The following is a 23,974-nucleotide window of genomic DNA, read 5'->3' as shown; positions in this document are numbered from 1 at the left end:
CATTGCAGATAGTTTGGGTACCATTCATTGACTATTTAGTAGTCTGGCTATTTAGCAGTCTTATGGCTCACGGGTAGAAGCTGACTCAAAGCCTATTGGTCCAAGAGCCAATGCTCCAGTACCATTTGCCGGAAGGTAGCAGAGTGAACAGTCTATGACTTGGCTGGAGTCTTTGGTAATTTTTTGGTCCTTCCCCTGACACTGCCTTATATAGAGGTCCTGGATGGCAGGGAGCTCGGCCACAGTGATGTACTGGACTGACCGCACCACTCTTTTCAGCCTCCTGAGGCTGTGGTGTAGGCGCCAAGGAACTTGACGCTCTCGACCTGCTCCACTACAGCCCTGTCAATGTGGATGGGGGCATACTCTCCCCTCTTTCTCCAATAGTCCACATTCAGCTCATTGGTCTTTTTCCTCTGTCCGTCTTGTCATCTGTCTCTCCATCTGTCTCTTCCTTCCAACCCCTCTCTCTCTCTGTCCCTCTCTCTGTACAGTGAGGGAAAAAAGTATTTGATCCCCTGCTGATTTTGTACGTTTGCCCACTGACAAAGAAATGATCAGTCTATAATTTTAATGGTAGGTTTATTTGAACAGTGAGAGACAGAACAACAACAAAAAAATCCAGAAAAACGCATGTCAAAAATGTTATAAATTGATTTGCATTTTAATGAGGGAAATAAGTATTTCACCCCCTCTCAATCAGAAAGATTTCTGGCTCTCAGGTGTCTTTTATACAGGTAACAAGCTGAGATTGGAAGCACACTCTTAAAGGGAGTGCTCCTAACCGCAGCTTGTTACCTGTATAAAAGACGCCTGTCCACAGAAGCAATCAATCAATCAGATTCTAAACTCTCCACCATGGCCAAGACCAAAGAGCTCTCCAAGAATGTCAGGGACAAGATTGTAGACCTACACAAGGCTGGAATGGGCTACAAGACCATCGCCAAGCAGCTTGGTGAAAAGGTGACAACAGTTGGTGCGATTATTTGCAAATGGAAGAAACACAAAAGAACTGTCAATCTCCCTCGGCCTGGGGCTCCATGCAAGATCTCATCTCGTGGAGTTGCAATGATCATGAGAACGGTGAGGAATCAGCCCAGAACTACACGGGAGGATCTTGTCAATGATGGCAGCTGGGACCATAGTCACCAAGAAAACAATTGGTAACACACTACGCCGTGAACGACTGAAATCCTGCAGCGCCCGCAAGGTCCCCTGCTCAAGAAAGCACATATACATGCCCGTCTGAAGTTTGCCAATGAACATCTGAATGATTCAGAGGACAACTGGGTGAAAGTGTTGTGGTCAGATGAGACCAAAATGGAGCTCTTTGGCATCAACTCAACTCGCCGTGTTTGGAGGAGGAGGAATGCTGCCTATGACCCCAAGAACACTATCCCCACCGTCAAACATGGAGGTGGAAACATTATGCTTTGGGGGTGTTTTTCTGCTAAGGGGACAGGACAACTTCACCGCATCAAAGGGACGATGTACGGGGCCATGTACCGTCAAATCTTGGGTGAGAACCTCCTTCCCTCAGCCAGGGCATTGAAAATGGGTCGTGGATGGGTATTCCAGCATGACAATGACCCAAAACACACGGCCAAGGCAACAAAGGAGTGGCTCAAGAAGAAGCACATTAAGGTCCTGGAGTGGCCTAGCCAGTCTCCAGACCTTAATCCCATAGAAAATCTGTGGAGGGAGCTGAAGGATCGAGTTGCTAAACGTCAGCCTCGAAACCTTAATGACTTGGAGAAGATCTGCAAAGAGGAGTGGGACAAAATCCCTCCTGAGATGTGTGCAAACCTGGTGGCCAACTACAAGAAACGTCTGACCTCTGTGATTGCCAACAAGGGTTTTGCCACCAAGTACTAAGTCATGTTTTGCAGAGGGGTCAAATACTTATTTCCCTCATTAAAATGCAAATCATTTATAACATTTTTGACATGCGTTTTTCAGGATTTTTTTGTTATTCTGTGTCTCACTGTTCAAATAAACCTACCATTAAAATTATAGACTGATCATTTCTTTGTCAGTGGGCAAACGTACAAAATCAGCAGGGGATCAAATACTTTTTTCTCTCTCTCACTGTCTCTCTCTCTGTCTCTGTGTGACCTCAATAGTGTTCTGTTCTCAGGTGTTATGAGCTTGTCTGTTCTGCTGGTGTGATGACATAAATATCTGACGCTGTAGAGAACCTAGTTTAATAAAATAATCTGAATTCTCGATGCTTCTTCATCTATGAGATTTCATGGCCCCCCATTCATCTATACATTGAGTATACCAAACATTAGGAACACCTTCCTAACCTTCCACCCCCCCCTTTGCCCTTGGAACTGCTTCAATTTCTCTGATGTGGCAAGATGGCGCTGACAGACATGGCAGCTTTGCAGTATTTTGTTTTTTGTGTTATTACATACAGCCGGAAATAACTTTTGGATATCAGAGCGACGGTAAATCACCAAAATTACACTGGACTTTATGCAAACTGGAAACCACATATCCTGAGGCTGCATTTATTGTAGCTGGGGATTTTAACAAAGCAAATTTGTGGAAAACGCTACCGAAGTTCTATCAACACATTGACTGTAGTTCTCGTTCTGCTAAAACACTCGACCACTGCTACTCCCCCTTTCGAGATGCCTACAAGGTCCTCCCCCACCCTCCCTTTGGCAAATCAGATCACAACTCCATTTTGCTCCTCTCTTCCTATATTCAGAAACTCAAACAGGATGTACCCGTGCTAAGGTCGATTTAACGCTGGTCTGACCAATCGGAATCCATGCTTCAAGATTGTTTTGATCACGTGGCTTGGATATGTTCCGGGTAGCCTTTGAGAATAACATCGAAGTATACACAAACACGATGACTGAGTTCTTCAGGAAGTGTATAGGGGATGTTGTTCCCACTGTTACTATTAAAACCTAACCTAACCAGAAACCATGGATAGATGGCAGCATTCGCGCAAAACTGAAAGCACGAACCACCACATTTAACCATGGCAAGGTGACTGGGAATATGGTTGAATACAAACAGTGTAGTTATTCCCTCGAAGGCAATCAAACAGGCATAACGTCAGTACAGAAACAAAGTGTAGTCGCAATTCAATGGCTCAGACACGAGACATACAGAGTCTACAGACAATCACGGATTACAAAGGGAAAACGAGTCACGTTACGGACAGTGACGTCTTGCTCCAAGAAAAGCTAAACACCTTCTTCGCCTGCTCTGGGGCTTAGACTCAGTACATTTCATTAACAATGGTGCAGGCTCCACCAAATCCTCACACATTGGGTAACTGAGATATATTGTTATGCTTTTATTGTTGATCTCTGGTAATGTGCGACCAAACCCTGGGCCGGTAGATACCATGCAATCTCTACCGACTCCCTATGATTTTAAAAACAGAGCAGGTTTTTGCCTCTTGCATGTTAAGGTCAGAAGTCTATTTCCAAAAATAGACATGATTAGAAAATGGGCCAAAACAACAAATGCAGGCGTAATGGCTTTATCAGAAACTTGGCTAAAGAAATCTGAGTCAAATCATTTTATTTCTATTAATGGGTACATGGTTTTTAGAACGGATCAGATGAGTAAAGGAGGAGGGATTGCAATTTATGTGAAATCCGAGTTTAAACACCTCTGAAAGTCTCTCGGTTACCAAAGCCAAACATTTTGAATTTCTTGCAGTTAAAGTGAACATATATAAGGACACCCACATCACTGTAGTTGGCTGCTACAGACCGCCCTCGGCTTGGGGAGACGCTCTTAACTTTCTTTCTGATGTCCTGCACAAGCTAAATCACTCTGAATTCATTCTTTTAGGAGATTTGAACTGGGACATGCTGACATCTGTATCAAACTATTTTAAAGAACTGTGTGACTCTCAGAATCTCGCTCAATTAATTAATGTGCCTATAAGACCGAATCCAAGAGCACCTACGAAATCAACGCTATTGGACATTATTCTAACGAATACCCCTCACAAATAAACATCGACTGGGATATTCTGTAATGATATCAGTGATCACTGTGCAATTGCTTGTGTTAGAAATACAAAGATGACCAAAGCCAAACCCATTATATTTTTAAAAGACATTTTAGACAATTTGATGAGGAAGCATTCTTACATGATCTGTACCATAATATTGACAGAGTAAGTCTGATTCCCGATGTTGACACTGCCTGGGAGTAAGCATGCCCCTGTGAATAAATTTAGAATCAGTGGAAGGGACAATCCCTGGTTTTCAGATAACTTGGCAGTATTAATTAGAAAGAGAAATATCTATTGGGCTCAAGCTAGACATACAAATGCTCCTGTTGGACTGGGCCTCCTTCAGAGTGCTAAGAAACAAATGCACAGGATTGATCAGGAAGTCCAAATAAGATTACTATTTAAATGCAGTCACAGAGAACCTAAACAACCCTACCAAGTTCTGGAAGCTAATCAAATCAGTGTCAGGTTCTAATGTATCCTCTGGCCTTCCTGACCATTTAACGATGGATTCTAAAGAGTGAAGGATAAAGCCTATATTGTAGGGGCTTTTAACAAGCACTTCATATCTGCTGGGTCAGTTTTTGATAATGGTGGGGCCCAGGCCTTTAATGTAAACTCGGTTACAGTCAACTACACTATAGGCCCTCTTGTGAACCATTTTAACTTTGAGCCTGTTTCTTATACGGAGGTCTATAAAGCACTAAAGGCAATAGACACAAAAAAGTCTGCAAGTCCAGACAACCTGGACCCCTACCTCTTAAAGATAGCAGCTGGTATTATTACTGAACCTGTGGCTCACATTTTCAACTTGAGTCTCTTGACCAATTCCATACCCAGCATTTGGAAATCAGCTTATGTCCTCCCACTACTAAAGGGTGGAGATCCCATAGATGCTAATAACTATCATCCTATTTCTAAACTCCCTATCCTGGCCAAAGTCTATGAATCCCTAGTGAACTCACAGTTAATTGAAAAGAACATAATGAGCGGGGTTCAGCCTGGCTTTAGATCGGGGCACAGCACCACAACTACAGCTATGGCAGTGTCAAACGACATCATAAATGCACTTATAAAAAAGCAATATTGTGCTGCTCTGTTTGTGGATTTATCAAATGCCTTTTCAGTTGACCATGAATTGTTGCCAGCGAGACTAAAGGGGCAGTAAATTGGTTTAGGAACTATCTTCCTGACAGAACACAATGTGTATATCCTGACAATCACAACTCTAGCTTTCTTGAGATTAATAGAGGTGTGCCACAGGGTTCCATTTTAGCTCCTGTGTTGTTCTCAATTGTTATTAATGATTTGGGAAATGGGATGCAACCAGCAAAGTTACATCTATATGCAGATGATACAGTTGAAGTCGGAAGTTTACATACACTTAGGTTAGAGTCATTAAAACATTTTTTTTTAACCACTCCACAAATTTCTTGTTAACAAACTATAGTTTTGGCAAGTCAGTTAGGACATCTACTTTGTGCATGACACAAGTCATTTTTCCAACAATTGTTTACAGACAGATTATTTCACTAATTCATTGTATAACAATTCCAGTGGTTCAGAAGTTTACATACAGTAAGTTGACTGTGCCTTTAAACAGCTTGGACAATTCCAGAAAATGATGTCATGGATTTAGAAGCTTCTGATAGGCTAATTGACATCATTTGAGTCAATTGGAGGTGTACCTCTGGATGTATTTCAAGGCCTACCTTTAAACTCAGTGCCTCTTTGCTTGACATCATGGGAAAATCAAAATAAATCAGCCAAGATCACAGAAAAAAAGATTTCACCTCCACAAGTCTGGTTCACCCTTGGGGAAATTTTCCAAACGTTACCACGTTCATCTGTACAAACGATAGTACACAAGTATAAACACCATGGGACCACGGAGCCGTCATACCGCTCAGGAAGGAGACGCGTTCTGTCTCCTAGAGATGAACGTACTTTGGTGCCGAAAAGTGCAAATCAATCCCAGAACAACATCAAAGGACCTTGTGAAGATGCTGGATGAAACAGGTACAAAAGTCTCTATAACCACAGTAAACGAGTTCTATATCAACATAACCTGAAAGGCCGCTCAGCAAGGAAGAAGCCACTGCTCCAAAACCGCCATAAAAAAGCCAGACTACGGTTTGCAACTGCACATGGGGACAAAGATCGTACTTTTTGGAGAAATGTCCTCTGGTCTGATGAAACAAAAATAGAACTGTTTGGCCATGATGACCATTGTTATGTTTGGAGGAAAAAGGGGGAGGCTTGCAAGCCGAAGAACACCATCCCAACCATGAAGCACGGGGGTGGCAGCATCATGTTGTGGGGGTGCTTTGCTGCAGGAGGGACTGGTGCACTTCACAAAATAGATGGCATCATGAGGTGGGAAAATTTTGTAGATATATTGAAGCAACATCTCAAGACATCAGTCAGGAAGTCAAAGCTTGGTCGGAAAGGGTCTTCCAAATGGACAATGACCCCAAGCATACTTCCAAAGTTGTGGCAAAATGGCTTAAGGACAACAAAGTCAAGGTATTGGAGTGGCCATCACAAAGCCCTGACCTCAATCCTATAGAAAATCTGTGGGCAGATCTGAAAAAGCGTGTGCGAGCAAGGAGGCCTACAAACCTGACTCGGTTACACCAGCTCTGTCAGGAGGAATGGGCCAAAATCCACCCAACTTATTGTGGGGAGCTTGTGGAAGGCTACCCGAAACGTTTGACTCAAGTTAAACAATTTAAAGGCAATGCTACCAAATTTTAATTGAGTGTAAGTGAACTTCTGACCCACTGGGAATGTTATGAAAGAAATAAAAGCTTAAATAAATCATTCTCTCTACTGTTATTCTGACATTTCACATTCTTAAAATAAAGTGGTGGTCCTAACTGACCTAAAACAGGGAATTTCTATTAGGATTAAATGTCAGGACTTGTGAAAAACAGAGATTAAATGTATTTGGCTAAGGTGTATGTAAACTTCCGACTTTAACTGTATATATTCATGTGCTTCTTCTCTGGTTCAGGCTGTTGAAGATCTCCAGACTGCTTTTCAGTCGCTGCAGGCCTCCCTTTATGGTCTCAAACTGGTCTTGAATCTACAAAAAACTAAATTCATGACCTTTACCACAGCTAGAACTCTGCCAGAGAACGTTAGCATTGTCACGTTTGGTGGCTTATCCATTGAAAAAGTGTCATCCTACAAATACCTAGGAATTTGGTTGGATGACAAGTTGTCCTTTAAAGTTCATGTGGATAATCTTGTGACAAAGCTTAAATTGAAATTGTGTTTTTATTTTCATAATAAGGCTTGCTTCCCGCTTATGGCTAGAAAGAAGCTTGTTCAGGCCACTTTTCTCTCTGTAATTGCTTATGGTGACTTGTTGTATATGCACGCAGCCTCCTCCATCTTACAGAGACTGGACTCTGTTTATCATGGATCCTTGCGCTTTATTACAAATGTCAAGTCGCTCACTCACCATTGCACATTGTACCAAATGGTTGGTTGGACCTCACTTTATATGCACAGAAAGATACATTTGTATGTGTTAATCTACAAATCCCTTTTGGGTAAACTCCCTCTTTACCTCTGTAGTCTGGTTTACTTCACCACCAGCAGTTACCATACCTGGTCTGCTAGGTGGTTGCTACTTAAAGTCCCCAGGACATTCATAGTATTAGGCAAGACTGCCTTCTCTTCTTGTGCACCAGACGCATGGAATAATCTACAATCCATGCTTCATCTAGATATGTTAGTGCCACTGAATGAATTTAAATATTGATGGGAGAATCTGTTACAGACGAGTGTAAATGCTTTTTAAGGCTGGATCATGTTGTTGTATTGTATTGTTGTATGTTATAATTCTGTAATGTATTGATTGTTGCTGCCTTCTTGGCCAGGTCTCCCTTGAAAAAGAGACTCTGGGTCTCAATGGGCTTTTCCTGGTTAAATAAAGGTTAAATAAAATTTTAAAAAGCACAGTGCCACCGACGCAGTCCTCTCCCAAGGACTGTGGGCTCTCGTTCTCCGTGGCCAGACATGAGTAAGACATTTATGCGTGTTAACCCTTGCAAGGCTGCCAGCCCAGATGGCATCCCTAGCCACGTCCTCAGAGCATGCACAGACCAGCTGGCTGGAGTGTTTACAGACATTCAATCTCTCCCAATCCCAGTCTGCTGTCCCCTCTTGCTTCAAGATATCCACCATTGTTCCTGTACCCAAGAAAGTAAAGGTAACTGAACTAAATGACTATCGCCACGTAGCACTCACTTCTGTCATCATGAAGTGCTTTGAGAGGCTAGTTAAGAACCATATCACCTCTAACTTACCTGACACCCTAGACCCACTTCAATTTGCTTACCGCCCCAATAGATACACAGACGATGCAATCGCCATCACACTGCACACTGCCCTATCCCATCTGGACAAGAGGAATACCTACGTAAGAATGATGTTCATTTACTACAGCTCAGCATTCAACACCATAGTACCCTCCAAGCTCATCATTAAGCTCGGGGCCCTGGGCCTTAACCCCACCCTGTGCAACTGGGTCCTGGACTTTCTGACGGGCCACCCCCAGGTGGTGAAGGTAGGAAATAACACCTCCACTTCGCTGATCCTCAACACATGGGCCCCACAAGGGTGCATGCTCAGCCCCCTCCTGTACTCCCTGTTCAACCATGACTGGGTGGCCACGCATGCCTCCAACTCAATCATCAAGTTTGCAGACAACACAATAGTAGTAGGCCTGATTACCAATAATGACGAGACAGACTACAAGGAGGAGGTGAGGGCCCTGGCGGTGTGGTGCCAGGAAAATAACCTCTCCCTCAACGTCAACAAAATTAAGGAGCTGGTCGTGGACTTCAGGAAACAGCAGAGGGATCACCCCCCCATCCACATCGACACATGGAGAAGGTGGAAAGCTTCAAGTTCCTTGGCGTACACATCACTGACAATCTGAAATGGTCCACCCACACAGACAGTGTGGTGAAGAAGGCACAACAGGATTTAACAAGTGACATCAATAATGAATCATAGTTTTCACCTTGATTCACCTGGTCAGTCTGTCATGGAAAGAGCTGGTGTTCTTAATATTTTGTATACTCAGTGTATATCCTGGTGCTAAACCCCTGCTAAAGATCCCACTGGGTTTACACCTTGCCCTTCTCCCTCAAACTCTTTTAGATAACGAACAGATGTGTGACACCTCAACTTCATGAACCTAATGCATGGGTGTTAAGATGGTTTTTCGTCCTTTGTGATTTTTACTGACCCCATGGGAAAAGTTAAGATCCCTCTAATTGATATCCATCTCTGGTATGGTGGTCAGAATGCTTCTAAGACTTCAGTCTTGTAAAGCTATCACTGTTTTCATGGATATAAATAGATATTCCTATAGCAGGAAATGTGAGCAGACAGGTTCAATGTATTTATACAGCATCACTTCCCTGTAAACATGTGGAGGGATGAAGTTATGTCCATAGAAGAATTATGAATAGAACAGATGTCCCCATTCAAGTCAATGATGACAAAATGGGTGGACTCGCAGCCATTTTGAGTATACCCATAGGAGCAAAGCAGGAAGTGAACCCATCAATCTGTACTGTGAATTGTTGAATCAATTCAACTGACATTTAAAAAAATGCATCCCATTAAATGAGCAGCATCAGTTAGCATCCTTTGAATGAGCATTCTGCATTACCATGGAAATGATTGCATCACATTACCAGACAGCCATTGGGAGTGTACCCATGAGTTTACCAGTCTCATTTCCAGGGTTAGAGGTTCCAAGCCCGTTCTATTCATTGTATTTCTATGGTCATGTCACTGTCTCCTCAGCTTCATCATTTTAAATCCTCATCAGTGGAGGCTTGTGGGAGGAGCTATAGGAGGCTGGGCTCATTGTAATGGCTGAATGGTTGGAAAGCTGCCTAAGGCTGCCTCAATTCCCCCTCTTCTCCCTCTCCTTCTTCTCTCTCTACTCTTCCTCTCTTTCCTCTCTTTCCTCTCCTCTTCTCTCTTTCTTTCCCTTGGAGGTGCTAGGATAGAGTTGAGGTCTTCCCAAGGAGGCCCTTCTCCTCCCTCTCTCCGTCTTGGAGGTTGCAGAGACGTGGTGGCCTCTTGCCCAAGGCAAATCCTTAATCCCTGGCCATAGCAGAGTGTCTATGGGACCAGAGGTCAGATATAAATAAGACATCTAAAGTAGTCACACTATTTACAGGCTTAATATCCCCCCACTGGAGGTACCCACATCTATCACATAGGGATGATCACTATGATGGGTGTGTGTGTGTGTGTGTGTGTGTGTGTGTGTGTGTGTGTGTGTGTGTGTGTGTGTGTGTGTGTGTGTGTGTGTGTGTGTGTGTGTGTGTGTGTGTGTGTGTGTGTGTTATGATCGCTATGGTGGGTTAGAGAGGGGGAGAGAAAAGTGGGAGAAGAGTGTGTTGAGCTGTTGATACTGGTACACTATCTTAATACTGTTTATTTATTCAATGCCTTGACACGGCCAGGGATAATTTCCTACAAGATTTTTAAGTAAGCTAGCTAAACACCTTCTGAGGATGGTGGACTGGGCTTATGCAGTGAGGTGTGTCCCATGTTGTAAGAGGAGCAGATTATCTATACAGGTTTTCACTTCAAGGTCACAAATACATACACACATACACTATCATTCAAAAGTTTGGGGTCACTTAGACATTTCCTTGTTTTTGAAAGAAAAGCAAATTTTTATGTCCATTAAAATAACATCAAATTGATCAGAAATACAGTGTAGACATTGTTAATGTTGTAAATTACTATTGTAGCTGGAAACGGCTGATTTTTTATGGAATGTATACATAGGCGTCCAGAGGCCCATTATCAGCAACCATCCCTCCTGTGTTCCAATGGCACGTTGTGTTAGCTAATCCAAGTTTATCATTTTAAAAGGCTAATTGATCATTAGAAAACCCTTTTGCAACTATTTTAGCACAGCTGAAAACTGGTGATCTGACTAAAGAAGCAATAAAACTGGCCTTTAGACTAGTTGAGTATCTGGAGCATCAGCATTTGTGGGTTTCGATTACAGGCTCAAAATGGTCAGAAACAAAGAACTTTCTTCTGAAACTCATCAGTCTATTATTGTTCTGAAGAATGAAGGCTATTCCATGTAAGAAATTGCCAAAAAACTGAAGATCTCGTACAACGCTGTGTACTACTCCCTTCACAGAAACAGACGCCTCACAAGTCCTCATCTGGCCAGCATCCCAGAGTCGCCTCTTCACTGTTGACATTGAGATTGGTGTTTTGCAGGTACTATTTAATGAAGCTGCCAGTTGAGGACTTGTGAGGCGTCTGTTTCTCAAAATTGACACTCTAATGTACTTGTCCTCTTGCTCAGTTGTGCACCGGGGCCTCCCACTCCTCTTTCTATTCTGGTTAGAGCCAGTTTGGTTGGTGTGTGTCTGTCAGCACAGCCCCAGCTCCAAAGGTCAGATCCTCTCTCAGCCAGGCCAGGGGTCAACACAGCTGTGTGACCTGGAAGTAAATCGCTTAATGTTCTGCTCCACTAACACAACAACATCAGTCTGAATAGTCAGTCAGTAGGCTATAGTCTGGGTCAGTAGGCTATGGTCAGACAGTAGGCTATGGTCTGGGTCAGTAGGCTGTAGTCTGGGTCAATGGGCTATAGTCTGGGTCAGTAAGCTATAGTCTGGTTTATAGTCTGGGTCAGTTGGCTATGACCTGGGTCAGTAAGCTATAGTCAGTCAGTAGGCTATAGTCAGTCAGTAGGCTACAGTCAGTCAATAGGCTATAGTCAGTCAGTAGGCTATAGTCAGTCAGTAGGGTATAGTCTGGGTCAGTAGGCTATAGTCAGTCAGTAAGCTATAGTCAGTCAGTAAGCTATAGTCAGTCAGTAGGCTATAGTCAGTCAGTAAGCTATAGTCATTCAGTAGGCTATAGTCAGTCAGTAGGCTATAGTCAGTCAGTAGGCTATAGTCAGTCAGTAGGCTATAGTCTGGGTCAGTAAGCTATAGTCAGTCAGTAGGCTATAGTCAGTCAGTAGGCTATAGTCTGGGTTAGTAGGCTATAGTCAGTCAGTAAGCTATAGTCAGTCAGTAGGATATAGTCTGGGTCAGTAGGCTATAGTCAGTCAGTAAGCTATAGTCAGTCAGTAAGCTATAGTCAGTCAGTAAGCTATAGTCAGTCAGTAGGCTATAGTCAGTCAGTAAGCTATAGTCAGTCAGTAGGCAATAGTCAGTCAGTAGGCTATAGTCAGTCAGTAAGCTATAGTCAGTCAGTAAGCTATAGTCAGTCAGTAAGCTATAGTCTGGGTCAGTAGACTATGGTCAGACAGTAGGCTATAGTCAGTCAGTAGGCTATAGTCAGTCAGTAAGCTATAGTCAGTCAGTAGGCTATAGTCAGGCAGTAGGCTATAGTCAGTCAGTAGGCTATAGTCTGGGTCAGTAAGCTATAGTCAGTCAGTAGGCTATAGTCAGTCAGTAAGCTATAGTCAGTCAGTAGGCTATAGTCAGGCAGTAGGCTATAGTCAGTCAGTAGGCTATAGTCTGGGTCAGTAAGCTATAGTCAGTCAGTAGGCTATAGTCAGTCAGTAGGCTATAGTCAGTCAGTAGGCTATAGTCTGGGTTAGTAGGCTATAGTCAGTCAGTAAGCTATAGTCAGTCAGTAGGCTATAGTCAGTCAGTAAGCTATAGTCAGTCAGTAAGCTATAGTCAGTCAGTAGGCTATAGTCAGTCAGTAAGCTATAGTCAGTCAGTAGGCTATAGTCAGTCAGTAAGCTATAGTCAGTCAGTAAGCTATAGTCTGGGTCAGTAGGCTATAGTCAGTCAGTAAGCTATAGTCAGTCAGTAGGCTATAGTCAGTCAGTAGGCTATAGTCAGTCAGTAGGCTATAGTCTGGGTCAGTAAGCTATAGTCAGTCAGTAGGCTATAGTCAGTCAGTAGGCTATAGTCAGTCAGTAGGCTATAGTCTGGGTTTGTAGGCTATAGTCAGTCAGTAAGCTATAGTCAGTCAGTAGGCTATAGTCAGTCAGTAAGCTATAGTCAGTCAGTAAGCTATAGTCAGTCAGTAGGCTATAGTCAGTCAGTAAGCTATAGTCAGTCAGTAGGCTATAGTCAGTCAGTAAGCTATAGTCAGTCAGTAGGCTATAGTCAGTCAGTAAGCTATAGTCAGTCAGTAAGCTATAGTCAGTCAGTAAGCTATAGTCAGTCAGTAGGCTATAGTCAGTCAGTAAGCTATAGTCAGTCAGTAAGCTATAGTCAGTCAGTAGGCTACAGTCAGTACAGTCAGTCAGTAGGCTATAGTCAGTCAGTAAGCTATAGTCAGTCAGTAAGCTATAGTCAGTCAGTAGGCTATAGTCAGTCAGTAAGCTATAGTCTGGGTCAGTAAGCTATAGTCTGGGTCAGTAAGTTATAGTCAGTCAGTAGGCTATAGTCAGTCAGTAGACTATAGTCAGTCAGTAAGCTATAGTCAGTCAGTAAGCTATAGTCAGTCAGTAGGCTATAGTCAGTCAGTAAGCTATAGTCAGTCAGTAGGCTATATTCAGTCAGTAAGCTATAGCCAGTCAGTAGGCTATAGTCTGGGTCAATAGCCTATAGTCAGTCAGTAAGCTATAGTCAGGCAGTAGGCTATAGTCAGTCAGTAAGCTATAGTCAGTCAGTAGGCTATAGTCTGGGTCAATAGACTATAGTCAGTCAGTAGGCTATAGTCAGTCAGTAAGCTATAGTCAGTCAGTAGTCTATAGTCAGTCAGTAAGCTATAGTCAGGCAGTAAGCTATAGTCAGTCAGTAAGCTATAGTCAGTCAGTAAGCTATAGTCAGGCAGTAGGCTATAGTCAGTCAGTAAGCTATAGTCAGGCAGTAGGCTATAGTCAGTCAGTAAGCTATAGTCAGTCAGTAGGCTACAGTCAGTCATTAGGCTACAGTCAGTCAGTAGACTATAGTCAGTCAGTAGACTATAGTCAGTCAGTAAGCTATAGTCAGTCAGTAAGCTATAGTCAGTCAGTAAGCTGTAGTCTGGGTCAGTAGGCTATAGTCAGTCAGTAAGCTATAGTCAGTCAGTAGGCTATAGTCAGTCAGCAGGCTATAGTCTGTGTCAGTAGGCTATAGTGAGTCAGTAGGCTATAGTCAGTCAATAGGCTATAGTCAGTCAATAGGCTATAGTCAGTCAGTAAGCTATAGTCAGTCAGTAGGCTATAGTCAGTCAGTAAGCTATAGTCAGTCAGTAAGCTATAGTCAGTCAGTAGGCTACAGTCAGTCAGTAGGCTATAGTCAGTCAGTTGGCTATAGTCTGGGTCAGTAGGCTATAGACAGTCAGTAAGCTATAGTCAGTCAGTAAGCTATAGTCAGTCAGTAGGCTATAGTCTGGGTCAATAGACTATAGTCAGTCAGTAAGGTATAGTCAGTCAGTAAGCTATAGTCAATCAGTAGGCTATAGTCAGTCAGTCAGTAAGCTATAGTCAGTCAGTAGGCTATAGTCAGTCAGTAAGCTATAGTCAGTCAGTAAGCTATAGTCAGTCAGTAAGCTATAGTCAGTCAGTAGGCTACAGTCAGTACAGTCAGTCAGTAGGCTATAGTCAGTCAGTAAGCTATAGTCAGTCAGTAAGCTATAGTCAGTCAGTAGGCTATAGTCAGTCAGTAAGCTATAGTCTGGGTCAGTAAGCTATAGTCTGGGTCAGTAAGCTATAGTCAGTCAGTAGGCTATAGTCAGTCAGTAGGCTATAGTCAGTCAGTAAGCTATAGTCAGTCAGTAAGCTAAAGTCAGTCAGTAAGCTATAGTCAGTAAGCTATAGTCAGTCAGTAGGCTATAGTCAGTCAGTAAGCTATAGTCAGTCAGTAGGCTATAGTCAGTCAGTAAGCTATAGCCAGTCAGTAGGCTATAGTCTGGGTCAATAGCCTATAGTCAGTCAGTAAGCTATAGTCAGGCAGTAGGCTATAGTCAGTCAGTAAGCTATAGTCAGTCAGTAGGCTATAGTCTGGGTCAGTAGACTATAGTCAGTCAGTAGGCTATAGTCAGTCAGTAAGCTATAGTCAGTCAGTAGGCTATAGTCAGTCAGTAAGCTATAGTCAGGCAGTAAGCTATAGTCAGTCAGTAAGCTATAGTCAGTCAGTAAGCTATAGTCAGGCAGTAGGCTATAGTCAGTCAGTAAGCTATAGTCAGGCAGTAGGCTATAGTCAGTCAGTAAGCTATAGTCAGTCAGTAAGATGTAGTCTGGGTCAGTAGGCTATAGTCAGTCAGTAGGCTATAGTCAGTCAGTAGGCTACAGTCAGTCAGTAGGCTATAGTCAGTCAGTAGACTATAGTCAGTCAGTAAGCTATAGTCAGTCAGTAAGCTATAGTCAGTCAGTAAGCTGTAGTCTGGGTCAGTAGGCTATAGTCAGTCAGCAGGCTATAGTCTGGGTCAGTAGGCTATAGTGAGTCAGTAGGCTATAGTCAGTCAATAGGCTATAGTCAGTCAATAGGCTATAGTCAGTCAGTAAGCTATAGTCAGTCAGTAGGCTATAGTCAGTCAGTAAGCTATAGTCAGTCAGTAAGCTATAGTCAGTCAGTAGGCTACAGTCAGTCAATAGGCTATAGTCAGTCAGTAGGCTATAGTCTGGGTCAGTAGGATATAGTCTGGGTCAGTAGGCTATAGTCAGTCAGTAAGCTATAGTCAGTCAGTAAGCTATAGTCAGTCAGTAAGCTATAGTCAGTCAGTAGGCTATAGTCAGTCAGTAAGCTATAGTCTGGGTCAGTAAGCTATAGTCTGGGTCAGTAAGCTATAGTCAGTCAGTAGGCTATAGTCAGTCAGTAGGCTATAGTCAGTCAGTAAGCTATAGTCAGTCAGTAAGCTAAAGTCAGTCAGTAAGCTATAGTCAGTAAGCTATAGTCAGTCAGTAGGCTATAGTCAGTCAGTAAGCTATAGTCAGTCAGTAGGCTATAGTCAGTCAGTAAGCTATAGCCAGTCAGTAGGCTATAGTCTGGGTCAATAGCCTATAGTCAGTCAGTAAGCTATAGTCAGGCAGTAGGCTATAGTCAGTCAGTAAGCTATAGTCAGTCAGTAGGCTATAGTCTGGGTCAGTAGACTATAGTCAGTCAGTAGGCTATAGTCAGTCAGTAAGCTATAGTCAGTCAGTAGGCTATAGTCAGTCAGTAAGCTATAGTCAGGCAGTAAGCTATAGTCAGTCAGTAAGCTATAGTCAGTCAGTAAGCTATAGTCAGGCAGTAGGCTATAGTCAGTCAGTAAGCTATAGTCAGGCAGTAGGCTATAGTCAGTCAGTAAGCTATAGTCAGTCAGTAAGATGTAGTCTGGGTCAGTAGGCTATAGTCAGTCAGTAGGCTATAGTCAGTCAGTAGGCTACAGTCAGTCAATAGGCTATAGTCAGTCAGTAGACTATAGTCAGTCAGTAAGCTATAGTCAGTCAGTAAGCTATAGTCAGTCAGTAAGCTGTAGTCTGGGTCAGTAGGCTATAGTCAGTCAGCAGGCTATAGTCTGGGTCAGTAGGCTATAGTGAGTCAGTAGGCTATAGTCAGTCAATAGGCTATAGTGAGTCAATAGGCTATAGTCAGTCAGTAAGCTATAGTCAGTCAGTAGGCTATAGTCAGTCAGTAAGCTATAGTCAGTCAGTAAGCTATAGTCAGTCAGTAGGCTACAGTCAGTCAATAGGCTATAGTCAGTCAGTAGGCTATAGTCTGGGTCAGTAGGATATAGTCTGGGTCAGTAGGCTATAGTCAGTCAGTAAGCTATAGTCAGTCAGTAAGCTATAGTCAGTCAGTAAGCTATAGTCAGTCAGTAGGCTATAGTCAGTCAGTAAGCTATAGTCAGTCAGTAGGCAATAGTCAGTCAGTAGGCTATAGTCAGTCAGTAAGCTATAGTCAGTCAGTAAGCTATAGTCAGTCAGTAAGCTATAGTCTGGGTCAGTAGACTATGGTCAGACAGTAGGCTATAGTCAGTCAGTAGGCTATAGTCAGTCAGTAAGCTATAGTCAGTCAGTAGGCTATAGTCAGGCAGTAGACTATAGTCAGTCAGTAGGCTATAGTCTGGGTCAGTAAGCTATAGTCAGTCAGTAGGCTATAGTCAGTCAGTAGGCTATAGTCAGTCAGTAGGCTATAGTCTGGGTTAGTAGGCTATAGTCAGTCAGTAAGCTATAGTCAGTCAGTAGGCTATAGTCAGTCAGTAAGCTATAGTCAGTCAGTAAGCTATAGTCAGTCAGTAGGCTATAGTCAGTCAGTAAGCTATAGTCAGTCAGTAGGCTATAGTCAGTCAGTAGGCTATAGTCAGTCAGTAAGCTATAGTCAGTCAGTAAGCTATAGTCTGGGTCAGTAGGCTATAGTCAGTCAGTAAGCTATAGTCAGTCAGTAGGCTATAGTCAGTCAGTAGGCTATAGTCAGTCAGTAGGCTATAGTCTGGGTCAGTAAGCTATAGTCAGTCAGTAGGCTATAGTCAGTCAGTAGGCTATAGTCAGTCAGTAGGCTATAGTCTGGGTTAGTAGGCTATAGTCAGTCAGTAAGCTATAGTCAGTCAGTAGGCTATAGTCAGTCAGTAAGCTATAGTCAGTCAGTAAGCTATAGTCAGTCAGTAGGCTATAGTCAGTCAGTAAGCTATAGTCAGTCAGTAGGCTATAGTCAGTCAGTAAGCTATAGTCAGTCAGTAGGCTATAGTCATTCAGTAAGCTATAGTCAGTCAGTAAGCTATAGTCAGTCAGTAAGCTATAGTCAGTCAGTAGGCTATAGTCAGTCAGTAAGCTATAGTCAGTCAGTAAGCTATAGTCAGTCAGTAGGCTACAGTCAGTACAGTCAGTCAGTAGGCTATAGTCAGTCAGTAAGCTATAGTCAGTCAGTAAGCTATAGTCAGTCAGTAGGCTATAGTCAGTCAGTAAGCTATAGTCTGGGTCAGTAAGCTATAGTCTGGGTCAGTAAGCTATAGTCAGTCAGTAGGCTATAGTCAGTCAGTAGGCTATAGTCAGTCAGTAAGCTATAGTCAGTCAGTAAGCTATAGTCAGTCAGTAGGCTATAGTCAGTCAGTAAGCTATAGTCAGTCAGTAGGCTATAGTCAGTCAGTAAGCTATAGCCAGTCAGTAGGCTATAGTCTGGGTCAATAGCCTATAGTCAGTCAGTAAGCTATAGTCAGGCAGTAGGCTATAGTCAGTCAGTAAGCTATAGTCAGTCAGTAGGCTATAGTCTGGGTCAATAGACTATAGTCAGTCAGTAGGCTATAGTCAGTCAGTAAGCTATAGTCAGTCAGTAGTCTATAGTCAGTCAGTAAGCTATAGTCAGGCAGTAAGCTATAGTCAGTCAGTAAGCTATAGTCAGTCAGTAAGCTATAGTCAGGCAGTAGGCTATAGTCAGTCAGTAAGCTATAGTCAGGCAGTAGGCTATAGTCAGTCAGTAAGCTATAGTCAGTCAGTAGGCTACAGTCAGTCATTAGGCTACAGTCAGTCAGTAGACTATAGTCAGTCAGTAGACTATAGTCAGTCAGTAAGCTATAGTCAGTCAGTAAGCTATAGTCAGTCAGTAGGCTATAGTCAGTCAGTAAGCTATAGTCAGTCAGTAGGCAATAGTCAGTCAGTAAGCTATAGTCAGTCAGTAAGCTATAGTCAGTCAGTAGGCTATAGTCAGTCAGTAAGCTATAGTCAGTCAGTAAGCTATAGTCAGTCAGTAGGCTACAGTCAGTACAGTCAGTCAGTAGGCTATAGTCAGTCAGTAAGCTATAGTCAGTCAGTAAGCTATAGTCAGTCAGTAGGCTATAGTCAGTCAGTAAGCTATAGTCTGGGTCAGTAAGCTATAGTCTGGGTCAGTAAGCTATAGTCAGTCAGTAGGCTATAGTCAGTCAGTAGGCTATAGTCAGTCAGTAAGCTATAGTCAGTCAGTAAGCTATAGTCAGTCAGTAGGCTATAGTCAGTCAGTAAGCTATAGTCAGTCAGTAGGCTATAGTCAGTCAGTAAGCTATAGCCAGTCAGTAGGCTATAGTCTGGGTCAATAGCCTATAGTCAGTCAGTAAGCTATAGTCAGGCAGTAGGCTATAGTCAGTCAGTAAGCTATAGTCAGTCAGTAGGCTATAGTCAGTCAGTAAGCTATAGTCAGTCAGTAGTCTATAGTCAGTCAGTAAGCTATAGTCAGGCAGTAAGCTATAGTCAGTCAGTAAGCTATAGTCAGTCAGTAAGCTATAGTCAGGCAGTAGGCTATAGTCAGTCAGTAAGCTATAGTCAGGCAGTAGGCTATAGTAAGTCAGTAAGCTATAGTCAGTCAGTAGGCTACAGTCAGTCATTAGGCTACAGTCAGTCAGTAGACTATAGTCAGTCAGTAGACTATAGTCAGTCAGTAAGCTATAGTCAGTCAGTAAGCTATAGTCAGTCAGTAAGCTGTAGTCTGGGTCAGTAGGCTATAGTCAGTCAGTAAGCTATAGTCAGTCAGTAGGCTATAGTCAGTCAGCAGGCTATAGTCTGTGTCAGTAGGCTATAGTGAGTCAGTAGGCTATAGTCAGTCAATAGGCTATAGTCAGTCAATAGGCTATAGTCAGTCAGTAAGCTATAGTCAGTCAGTAGGCTATAGTCAGTCAGTAAGCTATAGTAAGTCAGTAAGCTATAGTCAGTCAGTAGGCTACAGTCAGTCAGTAGGCTATAGTCAGTCAGTTGGCTATAGTCTGGGTCAGTAGGCTATAGACAGTCAGTAAGCTATAGTCAGTCAGTAGGCTATAGTCAGTCAGTAAGCTATAGTCAGTCAGTAAGCTGTAGTCAGTCAGTAGGCTATAGTCAGTCAGTAGGCTATAGTCAGTCAGTAGGCAATAGTCAGTCAGTAGGCTATGGTCAGACAGTAGGCTATAGTCAGTCAGTAGGCTATAGTCAGTCAGTAGGCTACAGTCAGTCATTAGGCTACAGTCAGTCAGTAGACTATAGTCAGTCAGTAAGCTATTGTCAGTCAGTAAGCTATAGTCAGTCAGTAAGCTGTAGTCTGGGTCAGTAGGCTATAGTCAGTCAGTAAGCTATAGTCAGTCAGTAGGCTATAGTCAGTCAGCAGGCTATAGTCTGTGGCAGTAGGCTATAGTGAGTCAGTAGGCTATAGTCAGTCAATAGGCTATAGTCAGTCAATAGGCTATAGTCAGTCAGTAAGCTATAGTCAGTCAGTAGGCTATAGTCAGTCAGTAAGCTATAGTAAGTCAGTAAGCTATAGTCAGTCAGTAGGCTACAGTCAGTCAGTAGGCTATAGTCAGTCAGTTGGCTATAGTCTGGGTCAGTAAGCTATAGTCTGGGTCAGTAAGCTATAGTCTGGGTCAGTAAGCTATAGTCAGTCAGTAGGCTATAGTCAGTCAGTAGGCTATAGTCAGTCAGTAAGTTATAGTCAGTAAGCTATAGTCAGTCAGTAGGCTATAGTCAGTCAGTAAGCTATAGTCAGTCAGTAGGCTATAGTCAGTCAGTAAGCTATAGTCAGTCAGTAGGCTATAGTCAGTCAGTAAGCTATAGCCAGTCAGTAGGCTATAGTCTGGGTCAATAGCCTATAGTCAGTCAGTAAGCTATAGTCAGGCAGTAGGCTATAGTCAGTCAGTAAGCTATAGTCAGTCAGTAGGCTATAGTCTGGGTCAATAGACTATAGTCAGTCAGTAGACTATCGTCAGTCAGTAAGCTATAGTCAGTCAGTAGGCTATAGTCTGGGTCAATAGACTGTAGTCAGTCAGTAAGCTATAGTCAGGCAGTAGATTATAGTCAGTCAGTAAGCTATAGTCAGTCAGTAAGCTATAGTCAGTCAGTAGGCTATAGTCTGGGTCAATAGACTATAGTCAGTCAGTAAGGTATAGTCAGTCAGTAAGCTATAGTCAATCAGTAGGCTATAGTCAGTCAGTCAGTAAGCTATAGTCAGTCAGTAGGCTATAGTCAGTCAGCAAGCTATAGTCAGTCAGTAAGCTATAGTCAGTCAGTAAGCTATAGTCAGTCAGTAGGCTACAGTCAGTACAGTCAGTCAGTAGGCTATAGTCAGTCAGTAAGCTATAGTCAGTCAGTAAGCTATAGTCAGTCAGTAGGCTATAGTCAGTCAGTAAGCTATAGTCTGGGTCAGTAAGCTATAGTCTGGGTCAGTAAGCTATAGTCAGTCAGTAGGCTATAGTCATTCAGTAGGCTATAGTCAGTCAGTAAGCTATAGTCAGTCAGTAAGCTAAAGTCAGTCAGTAAGCTATAGTCAGTAAGCTATAGTCAGTCAGTAGGCTATAGTCAGTCAGTAAGCTATAGTCAGTCAGTAGGCTATAGTCAGTCAGTAAGCTATAGTCAGTCAGTAGGCTATAGTCTGGGTCAATAGACTATAGTCAGTCAGTAGGCTATAGTCAGTCAGTAAGCTATAGTCAGTCAGTAGGCTATAGTCAGTCAGTAAGCTATAGTCAGGCAGTAAGCTATAGTCAGTCAGTAAGCTATAGTCAGTCAGTAAGCTATAGTCAGGCAGTAGGCTATAGTCAGTCAGTAAGCTATAGTCAGGCAGTAGGCTATAGTCAGTCAGTAAGCTATAGTCAGTCAGTAAGATGTAGTCTGGGTCAGTAGGCTATAGTCAGTCAGTAGGATATAGTCAGTCAGTAGGCTACAGTCAGTCAGTAGGCTATAGTCTGTCAGTAGACTATAGTCAGTCAGTAAGCTATAGTCATTCAGTAAGCTATAGTCAGTCAGTAAGCTGTAGTCTGGGTCAGTAGGCTATAGTCAGGCAGTAAGCTATAGTCAGTCAGTAGGCTATAGTCAGTCAGCAGGCTATAGTCTGGGTCAGTAGGCTATAGTGAGTCAGTAGGCTATTGTCAGTCAATAGGCTATAGTCAGTCAATAGGCTATAGTCAGTCAGTAAGCTATAGTCAGTCAGTAGGCTATAGTCAGTCAGTAAGCTATAGTCAGTCAGTAAGCTATAGTCAGTCAGTAGGCTACAGTCAGTCAATAGGCTATAGTCAGTCAGTAGGCTATAGTCTGGGTCAGTAGGCTATAGACAGTCAGTAAGCTATAGTCAGTCAGTAGGCTATAGTCAGTCAGTAAGCTATAGTCAGTCAGTAGGCTATAGTCAGTCAGTAGGCTATAGTCAGTCAGTAAGCTATAATCAGTCAGTAGGCTATAGTCAGTCAGTAGGCTATAGTCAGTCAGTAGGCTATAGTCAGTCAGTAAGCTATAGTCAGTCAGTAGGCTATAGTCTGGGTCAATAGACTATAGTCAGTCAATAAGCTATAGTCAGTCAGTAGGCTATGGTCAGACAGTAAGCTATAGTCAGTCAGTAAGCTATAGTCAGTCAGTAGGCTATAGTCAGTCAGTAGGCTATGGTCAGACAGTAAGCTATAGTCAGTCAGTAAGCTATAGTCAGTCAGTAGGCTACAGTCAGTCAGTAAGCTGTAGTCAGTCAGTAGGCTATAGTCAGTCAGTAAACTATAGTCAGTCAGTTGGCTATAGTCAGTCAGTAAGCTGTAGTCAGTCAGTAGGCTATAGTCAGTCAGTAAGCTATAGTCAGTCAGTAAGCTATAGTCAGTCAGTAGGCTATAGTCAGTCAGTAAGCTATAGTCAGTCAGTAAGCTATAGTCAGTCAGTAGGCTACAGTCAGTCAATAGGCTATAGTCAGTCAGTAGGCTATAGTCTGGGTCAGTAGGCTATAGACAGTCAGTAAGCTATAGTCAGTCAGTAAGCTATAGTCAGTCAGTAAGCTATAGTCAGTCAGTAGGCTACAGTCAGTCAATAGGCTATAGTCAGTCAGTAGGCTATAGTCTGGGTCAGTAGGCTATAGACAGTCAGTAAGCTATAGTCAGTCAGTAGGCTATAGTCAGTCAGTAAGCTATAGTCAGTCAGTAAGCTATAGTCAGTCAGTAGGCTATAGTCAGTCAGTAGGTTATAGTCAGTCAGTAAGCTATAATCAGTCAGTAGGCTACAGTCAGTCAGTAGGCTATAGTCAGTCAGTAGGCTATAGTCAGTCAGTAAGCTATAGTCAGTCAGTAGGCTATAGTCTGGGTCAATAGACTATAGTCAGTCAATAAGCTATAGTCAGTCAGTAGGCTATGGTCAGACAGTAGGCTATAGTCAGTCAGTAAGCTATAGTCAGTCAGTAAGCTATAGTCAGTCAGTAGGCTATAGTCAGTCAGTAGGCTATAGTCAGTCAGTAGGCTATGGTCAGACAGTAGGCTATAGTCAGTCAGTAGGCTATAGTCAGTCAGTAGGCTATAGTCAGTCAGTAGGCTATGTTCAGACAGTAAGCTATAGTCAGTCAGTAAGCTATAGTCAGTCAGTAGGCTATAGTCAGTCAGTAGGCTATGGTCAGACAGTAAGCTATAGTCAGTCAGTAAGCTATAGTCAGTCAGTAGGCTATAGTCAGTCAGTAGGCTATAGTCAGTCAGTAAGCTGTAGTCAGTCAGTAGGCTATAGTCAGTCAGTAAGCTATAGTCAGTCAGTAGGCTATAGTCAGTCAGTAAGCTATAGTCAGTCAGTAGGCTATAGTCAGTCAGTAGGCTTTGGTCAGACAGTAAGCTATAGTCAGTCAGTAAGCTATAGTCAGTCAGTAGGCTATAGTCAGTCAGTAGGCTATGGTCAGACAGTAAGCTATAGTCAGTCAGTAAGCTATAGTCAGTCAGTAGGCTATAGTCAGTCAGTAGGCTATAGTCAGTCAGTAAGCTGTAGTCAGTCAGTAGGCTATAGTCAGTCAGTAAGCTATAGTCAGTCAGTAGGCTATAGTCAGTCAGTAAGCTGTAGTCAGTCAGTAGGCTATAGTCAGTCAGTAGGCTATAGTCAGTCAGTAAGCTATTGTCAGTCAGTAAGCTATAGTCAGTCAGTAAGCTATAGTCAGTCAGTAAGCTATAGTCTGGGTCAATAGGCTATGGTCTGACAGTAGGCTATAGTCAGTCAGTAGGCTATAGTCAGTCAGTAAGCTATAGTCAGTCAGTAGGCTATAGTCAGTCAGTAGGCTATAGTCAGTCAGTAGGCTATAGTCTGGGTCAGTAAGCTATAGTCAGTCAGTAGCCTATAGTCAGTCAGTAGGCTATAGTCAGTCAGTAGGCTATAGTCAGTCAGTAAGCTAT

General features: G+C 42.8%; 1 protein-coding gene across 2 annotated transcripts in view; it reads left to right on the top strand.

The window, feature by feature from the left end:
* Positions 1-23,974, top strand: part of LOC106592935 (chloride channel protein 1) — a 68,045-nt gene that overhangs the window by 1,171 nt on the left and 42,900 nt on the right. The window lies entirely within an intron of this gene.

The sequence above is a fragment of the Salmo salar genome, chromosome ssa05 (assembly GCF_905237065.1).
Source record: "Salmo salar chromosome ssa05, Ssal_v3.1, whole genome shotgun sequence".
NCBI classification, from domain to species: domain Eukaryota; kingdom Metazoa; phylum Chordata; class Actinopteri; order Salmoniformes; family Salmonidae; genus Salmo; species Salmo salar.
Note: the sequence above shows the minus strand (reverse complement) of the source record. Positions and strands in the feature narration are given on the sequence as shown.